At 51.9% G+C, this 5924-nt stretch overlaps 1 non-coding gene across 1 annotated transcript; it reads right to left on the bottom strand.

Moving 5' to 3' along the window:
* Positions 1 to 4956: 4956 nt before the first annotated feature.
* Positions 4957 to 5028, bottom strand: TRNAQ-CUG. The gene has a single exon. It is a non-coding gene; the product is annotated as a tRNA-Gln (tRNA).
* Positions 5029 to 5924: the final 896 nt, after the last annotated feature.

Below are 5924 nucleotides of genomic sequence, written 5' to 3'. Positions count from 1 at the left end.
TCTCCAGTGGAGCCTGCTGGTGGAGAACAAGGTGAAAATTAGCCAGGATGTCACTCAGTCAAATCCCTGTGCTCCCCGCAGGTGATATCGGAAGGCTCCAAGATGGATCATTTCCCTTTCTCTCATCAGCTTCAGGCCCCAGGGTTACAAATGCACAAACCAGTTGGGATTCTCCCCTGGCCTCAGGGTGTGGGGCTGCTCTGAGGGGATGGACTTGCACACTTGGGATATTAGTGCAAAGATACAATTTCAATTTCTCTTAGAGAAATTGGAGGGCAATTTATATTTGGTACAAATCTTATTTAGTGAAAGGAAAGCTGCAGTGACAGCCTGGTTACTGGGGTGCAAAACACCTTCCTCCTGGGAGAAACAAGAAGTTAGAATTAGAAATTTACATCGTTTGTTCCAGTGTTGGTACAGGTTTAATTTTGCTTCTGTGTAGGTTTGTTTCAGGCTGTGACCATTTTGGTTTATTGGGTTGTTTTGTTTTTTTTAGTTGGAATGGAGCTTTTAATTGACATTTGCTGGATTCAAATGGCTGACTTGCAACACCAGTTTTGACATAGTTCTGCATATTTTATTACGATTTGACCAGTATTCAAGGATTCAATTCCTTTATAGGAGATTTTAGAGGTCATGCTTATTTATTTGATGTTATTTTATCATTCTGCTGTAGCACACTTTTTTGATAAAATGTTGAAATTATTAATTTACAGCATTTGTTAGTTTTTATTTTTACAAACAAAGTTTTTCTTAATGTTTGGGTTTTAAATTAAGCCTTGTTTTTGGTTTCAATTTTTCATTTAGGTTTTGGTTACTGGTGGGATCTTTAAGAGAACTTTGGATTCAGTACTAAAATTTGGACAGATTTAGAATATTTTAAGTAAACCGTGTTTACTATTTTATTTTAATAAAGTTTGTATTGCTGTAAACCCTAGCCAGGGGGAGAGAAGATGAGCCTGGCCTTTAACTGAGAAGGAACAGAGGCATGGCCCCCGTGAAGGGTGAGGCCAGGTGATGGGGGGCACAGCTCCCCAATTTTTTTTGTCTAGCCCATCTCAGGCCTGGTCTACACTACGCTGTTAAACTGATTTTAACAGCGTTAAATCGATTTAACGCTGCACCCGTCCACACTACACTGCTCTTTATATCAATTTAAAGGGCTCTTTAAATCGATTTCTGTACTCCTACAAAACGAGAGGAGTAACGCTAAAATCGATATTACTATATCGGATTAGGATTAGTGTGGACGCAAATCGACGTTATTGGCCTCATTATTTTACAGTAGCTACCCACAGTGCACCGCTCCAGAAATTGACGCTAGCCTCGTACCATGGACGCACACTACCGAATTCATGTGCCTAGTGTGGACGCTCACAATCGACTTTATAATATCTGTTTTATAAAATCGGTTTAAGCTAATTCGAATTTATCCTGTAGTGTAGATGTAGCCTCAGTCCCCCACTAAAGGAGAAGAGTCTGATGCCACCCCTGCAGGTCACTGAGTGTCACTGCTGCTCCATGGGAAACATGCTCTGGGCCTTACCCAGATAGGTGGGAAACACACTCTGTGCATTACCGTGACTGGTCCGTGGGTGTCTGCTTGTAGAGGGAAGACACATGCTGTGCATTACGCCACCTGACCAGTGGGTGTCACTGCTGTATCAAGGGAAACACCTTCTGTGCATTACCTTGAATGACCATGAGGTGTCACTGCTGCTCCAAGGGAAACATACTCTGTGTGTTACCCTGATTGGCCACTTGGTGTCACTCCTGCGCCAAGGAAAACACCTTCTGTGCATTACTCTGACTGCCCACTGGGTGTCACTGCTGCTCCAAGGGAGACATAAGAGCGGCCAGACTGGTTCAGACGCAAAGTCCATCTAGCCCAGTATCCTCCTGTCTTCTGACAGTGGCCAGTGCCAGGTTCCCCAGAGGGAATGAACAGAGCAGGGAATCATTAAGTGATCCATCCCCTGTTGCCCATTCCCAGCTTCTGGCAAACAGAGGCTACAGGCACCATCCCTGCCCACCCTGGCTAATACTCCTTGATGGATCTATCCACCGTAAACTTATCTAGTTCTTTTTTGAACCCTGTTATAGTCTTGCCCTTCACAACATCCTCTTGCAAGGAGTTCCACAGGTTAACTATGCAACTGCATTGAGTTTACCCCCCCTCCCCTGGCCAGGTTGTATATGGAAAAGAGGATGAGGATGAGGAGAGCCATGATGTGTCTGTCAGTGGCTGGTGCCTCAGTTTCCTCTAGGCAGCAGTGCTGCAGGCTCCTTTGGTCTGTGCCCATGCAACTGTGTCTGGGGAAGGAGGAGAAGAGGCTCATTCTTCCCAGCCCCACCCCCCACCCCCAACAGCTGGGGAATCCAGGCCAAATTTAATCCTGGTACCTGGGCTGAGATTAGCCTGGGCTGGGGTAGGGCTGGGTAGGAATTGGGAGGGAGACAGACGCACCTGCTGTGAGGGAAGATCCTCCCATTCCCTGCCAACCCCCTTCACTTCTTGCAGCACAGCACCTCCTAGCATTTCTTTCTCTGTCATGGGAACTGTCTGCTGCTTTCTTCTTCCTTAGCATCATCTCTCCCCATCCTGGAGCACTGGCATTGCCCATCCTGTGCAAACAGGGAGGCCCCGGTGTGCCCCATGGCACTGCCCTGCAATTGTGGGGGCAGCTGTTGGATGGAGACATATCAAAATATGGGGGTGGGCAAGGCTGGGGACCAGGACTCCTGGGTTCTCCCCTCAAATGTGGGAGGGGAGTGGAGATTAGGGGGTAGAGTGGGGGAGGGACAGGGCTGGGATCCAGGGCTACTGCTTTTTCTGGTTTTCTCCACCTCCTGCAGCTGCCTCGATCCTTTCAATGTGTTTCTTGTTCCATATTCATTTGCTGACTTGTGTAAATCACCCCAGAGGTGGCTGCATCTCAGTGTTGGGTGAGGCACCCTTGGCTGCATCACCTCCTAACCGCGTCTCTCTCCCCTTCGGGTGACCCTGCAGCACTCAGCAAACATCCACAAGATCATGGGGCACTTTGAGCACTGCGCAGGCAGGGGCCAGGCGCCCAGCCCTCCCTCCAGAGAATGGGACCCAGCACCCCCTACTTTTTACAGGGATTAAAAAGGGGCAAAGGAGGGCAAATCAGAGGAGTAGGTGGCCAGGGTCTGAGCAGGGGGTGGAAATTGACTGGTCGGGGGTCAAGCAGCTGGAGGCAGAGTTAGGAGAGGGACTGAAGGCAAAGTCAGGGACGAGGGAAGGAGCCGGAGTTAAGCCCGGAGGGAGGCGCTGCCAGAGGGTTAAACCCCGGCACAGGCAGCGGCCGAGGGGGAACAGTTATCCCGGTGGGCTGAGACTCCAGTGTTTGCAAACATGGGTGGGGGGAGCAGAGGGCTTTTTTATTTCCCCTCTCACAGGCAGCACCTCTCAGCATGGGCTTCTCAGGGCTGGGCTCTTAAAGGCACAGGCATCCCACCGCCTAGACGCTGCAGCTCCTCTCTGATGTAACCTACTGAGGTGCTGCAGTAGGAGACTCAATTCAGTGAAACTGGGCATTCCCTATACACTCCCCAGCCAGGGAGCTGTGCACCCCCTTCCCCGAATTTCCCCAACACCCCCTCCCTCAGTGGTCAGGTAGTTACATGCAGCGCTGCCAATGTTGTCATTGGTTGCAAATTTGAATGGAAATTGAAACGTTAACACACTTTAAAAGCAGATACAACGTATGAAAACTACTTGTACCTGAGAAAGTCAAATAGGTTTGGAAAGTCTGGACAAAGCCGGATTTCCTCACCCAGCTGTTGTGTTTGCTGACAATGTTGGTGCATTGGCTTCGGCAGTGTTGGCCAACCTTAGAATTTCAAATGATGATTTGTAAGCGAGGTGTGAATGAGCTCTCCCCTGGCAGCTACTGATGACCAGGGTTGGGAGGAGGCTTTGGGACCAGACTGTATTTACATGAACTCACCTACTCTGCTGAGGTATCCAGCGGACAGAGCTGGGCTGCCTCTGCTCTAGGTGCCCGGAGGAGGGAAGGTGTGTGGGGCTCCAGCCTGGGACTCTTCCTCCCTCCTGCCAAGGCCTGACTATTAATCCCAGCGCTGGCACTCCTTTCTTGAAGCGCCATGTGGGCTAGAGGAAACGTGTGGTAGGAAGCACAAGGGCCAAGCTTGTGAACATCAGGTGCAGCAGCAAGAATCCCAACTATCAGGGTAGCAAGTTCTAGAGCCCTAACCCATTGTGGCTACCCCAGCCAAAGACCTGACTCTCGGAGGTGTGAGTCTCCCAGCAGGAGTGGAAAGATTCACTCTTACACAGCTGGAGACAGGGGAGTTGAGCTCTGGGGCATTACCACAAGCATGGGTGGGTGGCAAGTTTGTAGAAATTTTGATGGTGCCCAGAACCCGCCCCCAAACTCCACCCCCACCTGCCTAAGGCTCTGGGAGGGGGTTTGGGGGGGATTAGGGTGCAGGATTCAGGATGGAGTTTGGGTGCTGGGTGTAGGCTCCGGTAGGGTTATAGGAAGGGGTGAGAGGTGCAGGCTCTGGGGGTGGGAAGGAGTGCACCCTCTGGGAGGGAGCGTAGGGCTGAGGATGAGGGATTCATGATGCAGGAGGGGGCTCAGGACTGGGGCAGAGTATCAGGGTTCAGAGGGAGCTCAGGGTTGGGGGTGTTGGAGAGGCTGAGGGCAGCCTGCACTAGGACTCTGGGGCAGCAGTTCTGCCCAGAATCCCTCTACTCCAGCAGCAGGAGCAGGCAGGGGACAGGCACATGCTGCTTTTTGTCAGGCAGGGATGCACCACAGCAGAGGGGAGGGGTGCCAGGCAGGGGCCAGGGGAAGAGACCCAACTCCAAATATTGCTGGAGCAGGGCCCCCAGCCCTGAATGTTCCTGGAGCACGAGCACCACAAATGTATATAACCTGCCGCCTATGACCACAAGCCAACACAAGGTCCCACTGAGATTTGAACTCAGATTACAGGATTCAGAGTCCTGAGTGCTGCCCATTACACCATGGGAGCAGCTTGTACTGCCTTCTCTGCACATCGGTGACCCTCATGGGGCTGCTTGTGTAAGGGGGCTCTTGGCCCTTTACTAAAACTTAGTGTGTGTGTGTGTGTGGGGGGGCGTTGGTTGGCTAGTTCCCAGCACCAATAGAAGGGGGAAGGATCAATGGGAAATCAGGACCCTGAGACTGACAGTCCCCAGGGACAATGGGGAGAGGCCAAAGCTCCAAGTTAGCTGCACTGGCAGACCAGACAGTGTAATAAGAGAGTCACCAAGCCAGGGGGTCCCAGCCTCCATGTGAGCTGGAACTGCCTGGGTGAGAGTGGGGCAGAGCTAAGGAGAGAGCAGGAGCCCGAGAAGAGCCGGGGAGCAGAGCTGTGCAGGTGTAGTGCCAGAAACTGCTGCATGTAGGAATTTGCAACCTGTAGCAGTTACTGATACCTGAGGTTGTTCTTATTTGCTGACTTGTCCTAATTGGCTAAAACTTGACAGTGGTTTCTCTAGCAAAGGCCAGTCCCTGGCCCCTTGGTCCAGACATCCTCCTTCATATCAGGCTAGGGTGACCAGATGTCAAAGATGAAATATTGGGATGTGGGGGGGGAGCAAAAAAAAAAGCGAGAGGGCCCCCCTGCCGCCAAGCGGAAGTGGCATAACCCATCTCCAACCAATTCTTGGCTCCAGCCTCTGCTACACCCCCAGCTCCCCCATCCTCTCACTCCTGGGCCCAGCCTGGGCTCCAAACTCTGCAGCCGAGCCATGATCCGGGCCCCTCCTGCAGCTCCCGGGCATGGGGTGATCCAGGCAGCTCTTGGCAGGAGCTTGTCCGCCCCACTTGTGTCTCCGCCCCCTGCCCACCTGGGCCCTGCCTGCTCCGTGCTGCCCCCACCCCAATGCGCTGCCCGCAGGCTGC

This window comes from Gopherus evgoodei, unplaced genomic scaffold, assembly GCF_007399415.2.
Source record: "Gopherus evgoodei ecotype Sinaloan lineage unplaced genomic scaffold, rGopEvg1_v1.p scaffold_338_arrow_ctg1, whole genome shotgun sequence".
NCBI lineage: Eukaryota > Metazoa > Chordata > Testudines > Testudinidae > Gopherus > Gopherus evgoodei.
Note: the sequence above shows the minus strand (reverse complement) of the source record. Positions and strands in the feature narration are given on the sequence as shown.